We start from the raw sequence: 16,084 nt of genomic DNA on the forward strand, positions 1-16,084 counted from the left end.
ATGGTTCAGCTGCTGCGTGTGCTCCAGCACATTTTGCTCAGACAGGCTGCTGCAGGCTCGGGGTGCAGAATAGTGCCCTTCTGTCATGAGAGATTTCATTGCACTGATCATTGTGTATTTGACAGACTCTTTGTCAATGTCAAGTGTCTTTTGTGGTTAAGCCCAGTAAAGCTAAAACAAAAGGTCTCCTAGATATTAGATATATAGTGACATTACTGAATTCACTCGGAGGCAGTAATTTTTTGTCAGCCTCTGAAAAGAAAAATGGAGCTAATGGGAAAACAAAGGGAAGATGCTGGCATGTCTTTTTAGCTATTTTTGTTTATGTTAGACATAATGATTGACATCTGGCCCAGAACATCCTTTCAACCATTGAGGCTGATGTCATGAAACAGAACAAAGAGAAATGGGCAGGCAAGAAAACACCAATGGCTCAGAAAGCACTTTTTTGGGTTTATTTTCTTTTAAGTGTTTCATTTTCAGTAATCAGTATCACTGCACAAAAGTGCACTCATAGACACCTCCTCTTACTATTTGGACTTCTAAGTTTCCTTTGTGTTTGCTTTCTTCTTTCTTGCCTGAATGGCACCACAGTGCTGGTTTGGTTGGACGACAGTCTGTCATAACAGTGATGTTTGAGGTTAGTGAAAACTGACATGAAAAATACAATCAGCCTTTAACTGAAATAGCAGCTCTGTTTTTTGTGGAGTTGGCAAGAAGCATTTTAAAACCCCTTTCACACTGAAGGCAGTTACAACATGTTTTTCTCTGTATCAAGCAGTTCCATCATGAAGTGCATTATCTACGTCTGTTGTCGTATCAGGATACTGCCTTTGAAGAGCAGTTTATTGTTTCTTGTGTGATCACTTCTCCTGCTGAAGTGCCCTAAAAGGGTTAAGGGAATTTCATGGTCATGCTCCATTGCCAGGTCCTTTACAAAGCTTTAACATTTGTTTAAGAGAGTTTAGAAGTATCAGTGACCAGATCATTTCCTGCAGACACACAACACCATGGAGACTTCTGCATTTGCTCGCCACCTTATATATCAAAATAGGAAGAATCCCAGTGTCCTTCTTATATTGTCTAGAATCATTATATAAATTATAAGCATAATGCTTGCATTCTGCAAGTGCTGTAGATTTTGAAATACTCAGTCACCATTATGTGCTAGCAGGAGGAAATTATTCTTTAAATTTTTAACTTTGTCTTGAAAATATGATGCTCAACATAAACCAGATGACTATAACAACAACAACAACAAAAAAAGAAAACAACAATAAAACATAAAAGAAAGCTTTTCAAAAGACAAGAGCAGGACATTTCATCGGCTATTTAGATACAGTTATACTCATTGGAAATCATTGGAGAACTTCTTAACAGAAGAGATCTTAATCACTCTAAGGAATTTGGCCCTCGAATGCATCAGGTGTTCTGCAGCTAAATATCCTTGCACCTCTTTAATACGGTTTATTTCAATATTTAATGCAGGGGTATATTCTCCTCTAGAAGCACACACTTAACTCCCCCCAGCATTAATAACAGATATGTTCACACATCAAGTGGAGAATTTTCTCTCTGTCTCTTTGCACAGTGTTCTAAAAAGAACTTTGAAGAAATTGAGAAAAACAGAAAAAGAAGTATATTAATTTTAAGGAGATGAAAGCACCACATGTCATTCCTAAATTTCATGGAAAATGCACCGTTAGTAACAAAGATGAGCAGAAAATTTCAAAATCATTTTGAGCAGCATTAAAATCAGTCCTCCCTGATTTTCTGTTTTCCCCTTCTTTTCAAAGCACATACATTAAACTCATTTTATGCTTATAATGTATATAATGATTCTAGACAACATAAGAAGGACACCGGGATTCTTCCTATTTCGACGTATAAAGTGGCAAGCCAATTTATGCAGCTTAAACCATTGCTAAAGAAGATGTATCAAAAATTGCCTGTGATCATTACAAATAACAGCCTGAAATGTTCACAAGAAGCTGTTTGCTTATCATATTTTCATTAAAACATCTTTTCACCTGCTTTCCTTTTCCCATGCCTGTAACCTGCATTGTAATCAGTCTTATTAACTGAGAACATAAATATGATTTATTATGGTCTGATAATGGAAGCTGCATGGACCAAGAGAAGGGATATATTGTCCTTTGATAAAATGGCTCTTTTCTCTCAAATAGAGCTCTATCATGAGAGCATGCAGAATGTAGTGAGTGATTATTTCCTGAGGGTGAATGATGGCAGAACCCTACAGAAAATCTTCTTGTTGGCCATGACAGCCTCCGAGTGTCCCCAAATCTCACTGAGTTTGACAACCTGCAGACACTTTTGATGAACTGTATTCTTCTGTCAGAGACAGCCTGTCTGGGAGGAGAAAAGGGAACCTTTATCGTCTGATCTGCTATTATTGTCTTGATCTTTTATAAGCAATCTCTAATGCACATGAATATAATATCCTTTCACACAAGTGCCAAACATAATAGAAATGTAGTTTAAGGACCTTTTTCCCAGTTATGTAAATGTCCTAGTACCATAATTATAAAAGATGGTTTGTGAATGATAGCTGTAAGGAAAGGGTAATGAAAATGTTTTAACATTATCTTTCTGTTTTAAAGACCAAAACCTGTGATAAATAGCATTTATGGTACATATGGGGAACCAGTTTGTGCTGAAGCTTTTACCTAAAAAAGAATAGTTTTGAGCATAAAACTGGTGCTATATTTTCATAAAACACACAGCTGATCTTAAGCCAAGAATGATCACTGGCAGATATGACTTAAAGAAAATGAGTATTCTACTCAAAATCCTTCTATGGCTGTTACACAGAACAAAGCATTATTATTGAGCAGTGTATTTGGACAAAGGGGTGTTCAGGCCCAACTAAAGTTCACCAACAAATCTCTCTTTTATCTATGTCCAGAAGAACAAGCATAACAGAATCTTTTTCAATTAACAGCTGTACACATTACCAAAACACCCGTCTTTCTCAGCTGAAGCGGTCTGGCTTATTTATCACAAAAAATGAAATGTTTGGTGGGAAGGTTTCCAAGTTTCCCAGTAAAAGCAAGATACTTGATTTTTCATTAACCTTTTGAAATCTGGAGGTGGGGTGTCCCAATATTAACTACTAATGGTCTTTTGCATTACCAAGTGGTGTTAAGAGAAGTCCCAATTGTCAGAGTCAAAAGGTTAATCAGCAATTTTACTACAGTGATGTGGTCAGTTTGCACGTTACTGCCTGAACAGGAGGAAGAAGAAAATAAGGTAATTAGCACATAACTACATCCCAAAATGATTACTCTATTGTATTTTTGTATTCGTATTTTTGTTGTTGGGAAATATTTCATGATCAACTTAGTAAATATTCAGACATTTGAGAGGGTTTTGTGAGAACTTTTGTGAGAAGACCAGGTCCAAATATGTGATCAGCTAGTTTGGCATATTCTACACTTACTTCATAAGGAAAACCAAAACAAATTATAGTTTACTCACCCACCAAATGCCTAGCCCAGGCCAGCATGATGGAAAAATCTTCCAGGTCTGATAATTGTGGAGATTTCAAAAAGCTATCCAGCAGCGGCTGATTCGGTCTGAGAGCTGTGTCCTGTCTTCAGGAGGTGAAGACATTACCATTGCCTTTCATTTAGGGGGAATTCCATAGTGTAGATGCCGTGTGATGGATGAAGATGGTTGATAACAAAAAGCTGAGCGAAAACTTTTCCCTCCTGTCCCCTTCTGCTGTGACGGTAGGGAATAAGCCAACAGCAGCATTTCCTGAACAAGAATGGACAGCAGCGTTACTTTATGTGAAGGTACTCATATCTGAGTAGCTCAGATGGTATCATTTGACCAGAAATGGGACTTGTGGCTCAAGACTTTTCCTAGCCCTAGCAAAAACATTTATTTTCCAAAAGAAAATATAAAATATTTCTGAAAACATTATACAATTTGGCATTTGCTATCACTAACAGTGTTTAAACAAAATGACTTCTCATTTACCCAGGCAATATTTGAAACAGTTGTATTAAGCCCTGATCAAAAGATTTCTGATGTTACCAGATGGATCAAGCCAGTTGTTTTATGTTTTTGAGACACTCTATTTTTCTTCCTATGGCTAAAAAAGCAGATCTTGCCCATAACAACATACTTCATCTTGGATTTATTCTGCATCACATTTTTACACTCGTCTCTTTCTCCATTTCCAAAAAAATCTACTGCTAAAATCTTTCTTCTCTTGATTGTTACAGTTTTAATGGGGACAGAATTTTCTCCTGAAATGCTCTGAAAAAAAATGATCAATCTTTCCAAGTGCCCTATTACTTAGTCCACCAATTAGCTGACTACAGACTCTGAGTGTCCTTGTACATCTTCCCAGTCCCCATCTGTATACTTGGCTGCATATGTTTATGCAATTAGAAATGGTGGAAATCTAATAAAATTAGGACAAACCTGAGTGAGCCATAATTCTGTATAATCTCTCAAACTGGACTGTTGAAAGCTTGCTGAATTCCCAAAACCTCTCTCAGGTGCCAATGAATGAGTCAATACCATACCAAAGATCTCACAGCACAGCAGATGTAAAATGTGCTTCCAGAATCTTATACACACCCTCAAATAATGAAATTAGTATCTCAAAAATAAAGTCAGGGAAAAACAAAACAGAAAAACAAACAAACAAACAAAAGTTTCCTCCAGTTACCGTTATCATGCTCAATGGTACAGAATGGAAAAAAGGAGAATACACTGCAAATTTGTAAGAGGAATGGGTTGCTGCTTCCAAAGTCTGTGCCTTCTTATGGCAATAGCAGAGCATTCCAAGCTGCCCACTTTCAGGTGAGGAGCACTGATGTTATCACACGGAGCTTTGGTCAGTCCTCCCAGAAGCCCTGAAAAAGATGAACAAAATGGGATAATTAACCTTTCTTACATCCTAAAATGATACGTGCCCAGACTTATCCTTTAGAAGCCTGTTCCGCATTTTCTTTTAGTCTGCAGTGGTGACTGTTAGTTTGCATATCAATAATCAGCAGCCTGGAAGAATCCCAGACTGCTTCATACCTGCAACCTCTCTTCACCCACCATTCAAGAGAAGCCAGCAGAGGAAGTGAAGGATGATTTTGGCTAAAACTATGAAAAATTTTCTTTGAAAAAAAAAAGTAGAATTATTTAGGTTTGATGAAAGCACATCAGAGAAGTTTGTAACTCTCTTCTTGCAAGAAGGGCCCCAGGATCTTTTGTCTCATGTTATGAGGACTCTGCTTTTGTATCAAAGCCAAACTATGCATTTGTTGCAGAATAGGATCTTCACTATGAATAGGAAGGTGTAAGGGGTGTGGCCTTCGGCTCGTATCTCAGAAGAAAATGTCTCTGGATCTACCAGTTCCTTTTCTTGGTTTTACACTGTATGTTCAACTTCCTCATCTCAAAGTATATGCTGTATTTACTCTGTGAGACCTTGCAGAACTTCAGCCAGGAGGTAACAGAGCCAGAAAGAAGTCTCCCATAATCACACAACTAAGGTATCACTCTCATTCCTAGTTTAATAAATTCTTTGGGATGGTGAGGTTGTAGAAAACGGATCTGGAAGAAATCATAGAAGGTTCAATAACTGACAGTATTGCCCATGTTTATGACTACTTTGTCACTGAAATCCTCAGCTGATGAAGACTTCATCACCTCTTTAGTCAATTATCCCAACATTTCCTAATTGACAAATACAGCTGAATAGTGAGAAACTGATTTCTTTCTGAGACATCTTGCTCAAATACAACTTAAATGTACTTATACCTTTCACCTTGTTTCTTCTCAATTAATTTCTGGCTTTATTATCGCCCCTTCACCATTTTTTCACTTCATCTTTTCTCTTACTGCTACCTTACTGTCTCTTCATTAAGGCACTCCCTTTCATTTATGTCTTTTGAGCTTTTGGCATCCTTGCATTTATTCTTTCTTTCCTCTTTTTTTTCTTTCCAAATACATTAAAAAAGAGAATCTCATCTGTTGGTGGCCTTGCTACAGATACTTATCTCTTGTAATCTCCTCAGAGGGCAGCCAAAAAGCCACATTTCTGTTCATTGTACTGAAAACACTTCATAAACAATGACTCAAATTTAGATCTAAAGACTATGTTCTTGAGGTGTGACTGAACAGCATAGCTATGGGAAGCACACGATCTGTTCTGAACATGCACATGGATTAATACAGCAGGGATAGGTATTACATAGCCTCTAAAAAGGGAATTCAGAACCCCTGGCAGTCCTATTAACAGATGTCTGTTTCCTCCTGATTTTTAGGGTATTTTCTGAGCAAGACCACTTACAGGTCTGGACCTACAGATTCAAGAACAACAAATTTAGTGACTTCATCTCTAACTTATGCCAGGGAAAGCTGCATAAAAGAGTTAAGGCTGGAGCATCACCATAAGCAGAGAACTGTTTTACTTTGTACTCTCAGGTAAGGATCACTGTACGATTTTAAAGTATTTATAAATGCTGTAGTCTCCATGTGGCAGCTCCAAATTGCTTGGCCTAACAGGTATTTGGAGATGTGAAGATAAACTACCCCCAGCACAGCAGATAGTAATGTGATAAATAAAATGAAGGACTATGCTGCACACAGGAACAGAACAGAAGTTTGCTTTCTAGCACTATTGTTGTTGCAATAGAGGTATTTTGAACTGCACTATTTTCACATCTGCTTTGATCAGCGTCTGTGCTTAAAAGCGCAGTGGTCTGAAGCAAAGCTATTGTGGATATCTTAGAAAGGAGCAAGACTGTTGCAGGCATTAGCACTGAGGATCCACAGAAATGCCGATCTCACATGGTGCCTTTCTACAGAAGGTCTAAACATAAAGCCAAGAAACCAAACTTGCTCAGGAGAGTAGAGATTTGTCTCCTGTGTGATCTCACACATCACATTTCCTCTCAATTTTTCTCTGAAACAGGGACTGACAGCTTCATGGCTTCTCTCTCTGGACTCTTGGCTCTTCTGATGAGTGGCAGTTCCTGATTATGGGCATGTCTGATGACTGTGGGTCTGACCTCTCAAAGGCCTCTGGACACTCTGTATTATATTTGATAACGAAGCCTCCTTTTTTATCCAATCAACACACAAAAAACATCAGACCAGAGAGAACTGGCTCACTGCAAAATGGTGGAGTAAAGTCAGAGACATCAGCTATTGACTACTATCGAAAAACTGAAACTGCATCAGGGATTTCTTTTTTTAATTGCTATTTGGGGATTTAAATGAGATTTTTTTAAAAAGGAAGATACAATGTTTATTCTACAATCACTCTTTGCTGCCAATACAGGCTATCGTATAAATTACTTAGACACTTTTAAAAATACATTATTTACTCAATAACCCATAATGGGTCCAGAGCTCCTTTTACACGCTATTACAGAAGTACATAATTGCAGAATTTTCAAATGGATATTTCTTCTAGACAATAGTCTGTAATGGCTCCTTCAAAGCTCTTAAGCTTTTATCATATGAAGGCCTAAGTAGAAAATGTTTAGTTCACTGATCACTGACCTAATAGAGAGCAACAGCTTCTCTGGAACAACTACTGTCTGCTAGGGCAGATGATATATGAATGACATTTTAAAAAATTCTTGGAAGTATGTGCTAGGGAAGAAATACTGTTCATGTGCAAAGCAATCAGTGCTGATGGGATCCTCAGGGTTCTTCTGTTTGCCTCTGCACTGTTTGGTTTCTTGGTATCTGCCCTATCCCAAGAACAAAAGAAAGCAGTCATTCTTATGTGTGAAATGAGGACTCAATCTAGAACTCATTTGAGTCAATAAGAAACATTTCTTTGTTCACAAAGATCATTAGTTCAATTAAAAATGGTCTTAAAGGAAAATGCAGGTTTTGGTATACATTACAACATTTAAGAAGCAGAATTCTGTAATTGGAGAAGCAAGGGATGTTGCAAGGGGTCAAATCACATTTCTTAAGATAATACTGAAAACTATGTAGAACCCACCAGCTTAACCTAAGCACGATCCAGAAAGGAAACAGGCAACCTGAAACATTTTCAGTGCTATTGCCATGAATCTCAGGACCATTCAGCCTCTATTTTCTATTTGCATTTAGCTCTTTTCTGCTTCAATTTTATACACAAAGAAAGGTTCGTGTTCCCAAGTGCTTGAGGTAAGAAAAAATGTTTTCTCTCTCTGCAAACTTTGGGCAGTGCAATCCAAGGAGGCCCTATAGCCAAATAAGTGTCAGCTGGGTCTAAACACCCAGTCAGGATGGCCACAAGCTGGGGCAGAGTCTGACCCTCAGAGAGGCTGAAGAGAGGTCTCTGCTAGGTGTCCCTCATTCAGGCCAGTGGCTATGGGAAGTGCTGTTTATCAAAGGAGGATGCCCAGCTGTTGGATTTGGTCTTAACAGCTTGTGCCACCAGAGCAGACCAGCAATCCCCAGCACAGCCCTGCTTTGTAAATGGCTTTACATGTGAATCTCTCTCATGCCTTTTATTGGTGGATTTGTCCAGCCTAGTAAGGCTTCCTGAGACTTCTAGTATTCTGGCATGATTCACAGAAAAAAAATACAGTTGCTGGCAATTCTAATAGTTCCTTCTGTTTGATGCATCTGATTGAAGAGAAACTGAAATCAGAGACCAATATGCAACCAGGCTGCACCAGTTAGCCTCATCATGCAAATGAGGCACACTTGCAGGCGAACTTATTAGAGATCAAATAGTTTTAGGCACCAAGGATAATGAAGGCAGAGCGCTTATGTTGCAACAGTCAGAGCTGGAATTTAATCATGTTGTTCTTATCTACTGCAGTATTGAACAAACACAGAAACAGCCACAAAAATCAAACTGCTCAAATGAAAGGAAGATATAAACCAGAAAATAATAATAATAAACAAGACTCAAACCAAGAGACATTGCAGTGGTTTCAAGAAGGAATAATCTTGCAGCATAGGGTTTGAGCCTTGCCTCTTTCAACTGAACTGCTGGGAAAGTGGCTTTGGCAGGAGAAGCAGTAGCATACTGCTGTCCCCTGCACACCTGGGAGGTGGCCCTGCAGGGAGGAAGGGGGAAATGCCCCAAAGAACAGCACTTGGAAGTCAACCCTGAAGCAAAACATAACTCACATTGGTAAGTAGCATCTCCTAGGAAATAATACAGAAAAAAGAAGGGGATAACCTCTGGTAATAGAAGTTACAACAGAAGTTACGCAACTGACAGGCTGGATTAGCAATCTGGTAGGCATTAAAAATAAATTTTGCAGTGGCATTAGCACCTTCTGTCTCAAAAACCCTTTCACATGCTCCTGACATCCTTCATATAAACACCTGGGGAAACCCACAGAGCATTGCTTTGTTTTTGAGAGCAAAGATGAGATCCAGCAGGTGAAAGGCGCAAGATGGAGACATTTGGATTCCTTTTGGCAGACTCAAATGGCTAAAAATACTGTTTGGCATTTTTTTTTATACCAGTTGGTAGTAGAAGAGCTCCAAAGATGTCAACAGGAAGCCCTAGAGGTTAGAGAGAATGATGTAACCACATGTGACATAATGCTTGGTGTGGAGATTTCCTGGAATTGATTAGTGCAGCTCATGATAACAGCAGCCAGCAAGAGTGTGAGGACTGGGTGAAGGCCCACGCACAATTCAGGCACTGGATATTTTTCTTTCCCTTTTAGAGCACTGTCTTGTCTCATTGCTTCAGTTGCATAGTATAGTAACTGCAAAGTATTTCCATGCAACTTTCTTTGGGAAGATTTGAAGCAGCACACTTCTCAGGAACACACAGCTACTCCCATGCAAAAGGACACACAGAGACAAGCGCAGAGTGAAGGACAATGAAAACTCCCAGGTTCTCCTTCCTTGAGAATATCTTCCCCCTCTCCATTCCCTTCTTCCTTCAGGTATATGATGCAGTCACATCATCCTCATCAGTATATTGTTTTATGCCTACTCTATACACAAAGGCTATGGAGTGCCATCTATATTTAACAGGAAGCCTCCAATCTATGTGAGTGGGTGGAAATTGATAGCGAGTGACATGGGCACTGACAACGGTACGCAAACTCTGCGGCAATCTTAAAACTTTTAATTGCATTTTAAAGTAATATAACAAGGCAATGTTTAATGAGTACTTTGTTTAAGAAATTCTGACTTTATAAGCTAATTAAAGAGAAGGAAGGGTCACTGCACTAGGGCAACAAATCCAGGCTGCTGAATGTCTATACTACTGCAACACATAGTTCACATTCAACTGGCAGCCTTGCAAACCTCCATCCAGCTGGTGTGAATGATTTTTATTTATTTTTTGACTAGCAAATAAATTGCTATTATCATCATGATTATGTTAATAGAAAAAAAGTAAAAGATAGGCAAGCAGTTTTTTGCCAGGGCTGGTAAATTTTCATGACAATTCTTGCAAAGCTGTCATATTGGGTTAGATGAAACGAAGGCTTTATGTGCGTAGCATTTAACTTTAAACATTCTTCATGGAAACTTACCCGGCACATAATTTACATATTCAATACCAGTGACAATTTACTTCTCCCATCTGAGCAGGGCTTTCAACTATGCCACTTGAACTAAATTAATAAACAGTAATTAGAGAATGTTGTGCGAGCGAGCTGTTGATGTTGAGAAGATTCTAATCAACACCTTCTTTTAAGGGCCAATTAAAGCTGAATGTATGCAATATAAACATCTTCTTGTATTTAGACATGAACTGAAGAACGAGGTAAAAAATAAAAATCAGAACAATTACAGCAGGTTAGAGATGATCTAATGGAATGATGAATCTTCATTAATTGTGAAAGCAGCAGTAATTTCTAAAAACTACTGGCCACCTTCTCCATAGTGCAACTAACAAGTTGTGAAAGTAGATTTGATCCAGGATAAACCTTCATACTTTCTTTGACAGGCTTTTTTTCTCTGAAAGCAGCTCTGCACCTGCCTCAAGTTCCCACTGCAGTGTTCACCTGTCTGTAGGACAACGCTGAATCTAAAGGGAGACCAGAGAAAAAAAGCAGTGAAGGCAGATGAACCCAAGCCATAAGCACTGCCTCACTGAAGAGCCAGAGAAGACCCAGAGCTGGATTTGCACGGAGCAGCCCCCACCAACACTGTGATGGGAACACAGACATCAGGATGAGCATGACAGGGAGGTCATTGTAGCTCATCTCTTACTTGGAAGGAGTGGCACAGGATAGTTATGCCAGAGCAGCTGATGGACTTGTGCCTGTTGTTCACGTGTAATCCTTCATCCCTCCAGAATGATGGGATGATTTATTCCTGAAAGGTGAGTTTAAGACAGCGTTTGCTTCTGAACTGCCTGCAGGATAGAGGAAAAGCCCTCTGATTTAAACCTAGGTAATCCTTAGTGTACCAAAGAGAGCCTGCAGAGGCAAAACAGGCTTGCGCATCGCCATTATGAGCTGTCAGGAAGTTAAAAATAAGCATAACTTCATCCAAACCACAGCTCAGTGCTTCCTAAAGCACATCTAAAAATCATCTCAGCTGGTGCAGTGAAGCACATGCAGAATTTGTCCTCTAAGTTAGAAGATACAACGGGCTAATAAAGGTAAGGGAAACATCTGTTCCAATACTACACCCGTATCATTTAGAGAAAATGACGGCATCACTTACAGCCGTTTGGTATCCAGAAATACTATCACAGTAATAGGATGTTGTCACCTCAGGCTTTGCTGAAATCTACAGGAATTTTACTTGCTTAAGAATTATAGGATTAGGCACACGATCAGTGTTTCTTCCCTTTGAAAATAAACATTCCCACTTAACATTTTTGTAGCAGTGTGAGATCATTATCTTGTAACAGTATTTGGTTCCACTGGCATTATCTCCTAATTAGCTATTTAAAAATATATGTAAGTGGGTGGAGGTGGCGAGTGGACTTGTAGACCTGACAGGTCTGTTATGTTCTTACAAGCTTTGCTAATCCCAACCATTGAAAATGTATTAGAAAGGCCAAGCTAGCACTTTAAAGAACAACACAGCAAAAACCTCACAAACTGAACTCTGGGAGCTCGGCACGTGGCAAACAGGCTCTGGCAGACTGAGCAGAGCCCTCAGGCCATCGGGCAGGGAACTAGCCCTGGAAAGGGGGCAGAAACACAAAAATGAAATGTCAGCAACCTCTGCAATGTGGTTGGCCCTACACAATTATCATCTGTGCCATGTTTGTGAACCTAATCAGGTTCAATATGGCCCAGTGCAAAGTGCTAACCCTGAGTCAGGGCAATCCCAGATATGCGTACAGACTGGGAGAAGAACTCATTTGAGAGCAGCCCCGTGGAGAAGGACTTGGGGGTTCTGATGGACAAAAACCTCAACAGGAGCCAGCAGTATGCTCCCATGGCCTAGAAGGCCAACTGACTTGAGGGGTGGTCAGCAGGAAGAGGGAGGTGATTGTCCCCCTCTACTCTGTCCTTGTAAGGCCCCATCTGATATGCTGTGTCCAGGCCTGGGGTCCCCAGCACAGGAGGGATATGGATCTGTTGGAGTGGGTCCAGAAGAGGGACACTTAGATGATCAGAGGGCTGAAGAACCTTTCTTATAAAGACAGCTTGAAGGAGCTGGGCTTGTTCAGCCTGGCGAAGAGAAGGCTCCAGGGAGACCTCACTGCAGCCTTCCAGTATTGAAAAGGAGCTTATTAGCAGGAGGGAGACCAACTTTTTACACTTGTCTATAGTGATAGGACAAGAGGGTATGGTTCTAAACTAAAAGAGAGGAGATTTACTTTAGATGTTAGGAGGAAATTCTTTACTCAGAGGCTGGTGACACACAGGCACAGGCAGCCCAGAGAAGCTGTGGATGCCTCGTCCCAGGTGATGCTCAAGGCTAGATGGGGTCCTGGGCAGCCTGATCTAGTGGGTGACAATGACTAAGACAGGGGGTTTGAACTGGGTGAGCTTCCTTCCAACCCAAGACATTCTATGATTCTATGTCTTAGGGGACTTCTGGAAAACCAAGCACCAACGTGTTTATCAGAACCAAGAAGATAGCAGCAATACAGAGGAAAAGATCTAACAGGTGGGATTTGGTATCCTCTGCATTGTCAATATGCAGAGGTATTATTGTGCTTATAGGCACTACATAATAAAAGCTTTCTTCAAGATGGAGAAAGTTTCATAATATACAGGCAGGTCTGGGATTTCAGTTTGCAGCATGGTAAAAATTAGGAAGATGGGTATTCTGGTATGCTGAACTCATTTTTTCTCCCAAGAGTTAGGTTTAATTCTTAACAAACTGCCTTTGTGAAAAAAACTAGGACACTTTTATACATGATGGGTCATTTCAGAGGCCTCAAATGCATGCAGAAAGCACACCCTTGGTAATAGAATTCTTCCAACCTTCAGCAGTGCTAAGAACTGTGATTCGTTTCTGTTCCTGAGCTGCTTTTAAACCTCAATTCAGTAAATGTGCTGGTGATTTCAGGGTGTTCTAAACAGCGGAAGGCAGCAAAGTAAATGTCTGAAGAATACTGATAGCATGAGACTCCCATTTGCTCCAATATCTGCAGTTCGAATCAATATGCAGCATGCAATATGATTTTTGTTCTGACCAGACAGAATTTTGAAGCCTGAATCCACTTGCAGTAGCATGGTCTATCAGTAACCTCACAGCAAACAAGGAGTTGCAGAGAAACAAAACCAATGTAAGCAAGAAGGAAATGAGTCTACATTAAACTCCTCTATAGATTTTTGTTTTCCATTGAAAGTTTTCTCTTGCCTGAAGTCACCTCTACCCTTTTTTCATATCTCTTAAAGTCCACTGGATGAATAAATCAAATTAAATTTCTCACTTGCCCTTAATGCTTTTCAAATGCAAGTCAAGCCTCCTGGCTGTTCTTACCTGGACACCTACTATTTTTAAAAATGCTGTTGGATAATTTACCCTGCTTTCATAGGCTGGTGCTTTGGCCCATATGCACCCCATGTGCTCCCTAAGGCTCACGCATAACTGCAATGGAAGATTAGTCCAATTAAGTCTCCAGCCATTTCAATGGCTTATGCAAGAGTAGATGGGGCATAATATGTAATTTCAGCTTTTTCAGTCCTTCCATGAACTAAATCATTTTATCAGTTTCTTTCTCCCCACTTTTTTTTTTTTTTTTATTTGTCCCATTAAACTACAGAACTGAAACATATTCATGAACAGTTTCTTTCTGCTTTAACTCAAGGAGTTCCTGACGTAACAAAAACTGGTAATTAACTGGCTTGGAGACTTTTACCATAGCCACTTTAAATAAGCCCTAGTATATGGCACTTGCAGCCCTGACACCACACTGCTGACACCACTGCACTGCACCCTCTATTAAGCAGAGTTTCCTGCTCTGCATCAGCTTCAACTCTCAGCTGTTTTCTCCACTGGTCCACTTCGAAACACCAAAGCCCTCTCAGATTTCTCTGTACGGCAAAGGCTCAGCAGCTACTCCATGAAGGGTCCCTGCTCTCCATCTAAGTGGCTTTGTGCTGCTTCCTTCAACACTTTGGTATCAGGGGACCACTTGCCACCAGCATAAGGACCAAGTGGCAGGTCACCTGCAGCTGGACAAGACTTAACCTCTCCTATGGGCTGCTCTGTGCTTTTGATGCAGGGCATTTCAGCAGTCCCTGGCAGACACCACTGCCCGCCTCCTGCCCAACACCCAGGCACAACAGCAAGACTCTCCTGGTATTAAAAACAGACTTTGGCATTTCAGATTTCACTCAGCAATGTGTGATTTGTAGCTCCTTCTGCATACTGGCTCTAAGCACAGTCGGTTTTGCCTACTCATGCTTCTCTCCCCTGGTTACAATAGTTTCTGTTTCTGATGAAAATATTACTCTGATGAGTTTTTCTCTGGCTTACTTTTATGCTTCCTGCTAACTAGCACAAGTCTTATTGTTGTTGTTGCTAATACTTTGCATCATTTGTAGTTCTAGCAATTTTATTTGTAAATAGCATGAAAAAAAGTATTGATATGTATCTTCCCTCAGTGCTCCAGACAGATTGGTTCACTATGGAACAATTACATACATATATGCTAGCCTATATTTCTTGTAAAATCAAATCATGTAAGGATGCCTCAGCCAGAACAAGTCATAATGCTAGACAAGGCATGGAAAAAAACATCCCCAGATATGTACTGCTTAAATTACAGAACTAAAAAAATAAAGCAAAATTGAAAAGGGCAAAGGAGACACAATGTAAACACAGACTTTTATATGCTCTGCGTAATATAGAGTGAATGTCATTCTGACATGCTGGGATCATGAGCTGCCAGTGTAGTTTAGAAAAGAAAGGGATATCTCCCAAATCATGGCAACGATGCTTTCTCCCACCCAAGCCTGCTATGAGATCCATGTCTGCAGCTGCCAGGTCTAACTGACCACTTAAATACTAAACCAGAAGAAGTAATTTCCTATGTAATTGTATTTAAATTGCCTAGAAAGATCATGTACCTTCAGAACCACCTTTGGAATGGCAGTTTTTTTGGGAAGGGCTCAGAACATCCCTCAGTGCAATGTGTGCGTCTGGCAGCCAGCCGCCTACACCTGCTGCACTGGGTCTACTGCAGGATAGAAGTGTGTAGCCCTAACACACAGCTAAGTTGATTTTGTGCCTTTGAAAAATCTCCTCCTTAACCCAAACACTCCATCACTGTCAGCTGAACAAATTTAACTTCTGAATTAATGTTATTTTCAAGAGGTCAGACATGCGACAGTAACAACAGACTTTTGCCAATCCATCTCATTCAGGTCTGAATCTCAATTTCCACAGAGCTCAGTATCACTTAAACATGGGTAACTTACCCTAGCTCATTGCTAGTGCAAAACTTCTACTCTCTGGGCTCCATCATGGCCCTTTCATAGCTTCTATCCCAGTAGGCACAGGCCAACAGAGCCCTCTCACACAACATCCGCAGGTCAGAGGGGGCTAGCAGCCAGCAGCTGAGGACATCCCCAGTCATTTGTCTTCCCATTTTGTCCCCATTCCCGAGGCTGCCAAATATTTCCATTCAGCCAGGAGGTTGGTGAAAACTTACGCCAATGAGCATCACAGTGCTGCCTTGTGCTGCTGCCGCGCTCCAGAG

General features: G+C 40.3%; 1 protein-coding gene across 1 annotated transcript in view; it reads right to left on the reverse strand.

The window, feature by feature from the left end:
- The window catches only part of LOC116243473 (uncharacterized), an 83,662-nt gene that overhangs the window by 24,550 nt on the left and 43,028 nt on the right, over positions 1-16,084 (reverse strand). Inside the window, exons 5-6 of the mRNA XM_090146405.1 lie at positions 4,706-4,892; positions 3,499-3,780 (exon numbers count right to left, since the gene is read on the reverse strand). The gene's annotated coding sequence lies outside the window, so the exon portion shown is untranslated. The remainder of the gene's footprint in view (positions 1-3,498; positions 3,781-4,705; positions 4,893-16,084) is intronic.

The sequence above is a fragment of the Phasianus colchicus genome, chromosome 9 (genome assembly GCF_987193195.1).
Source record: "Phasianus colchicus chromosome 9, bPhaCol1.hap1.1, whole genome shotgun sequence".
Classification (NCBI taxonomy): domain Eukaryota; kingdom Metazoa; phylum Chordata; class Aves; order Galliformes; family Phasianidae; genus Phasianus; species Phasianus colchicus.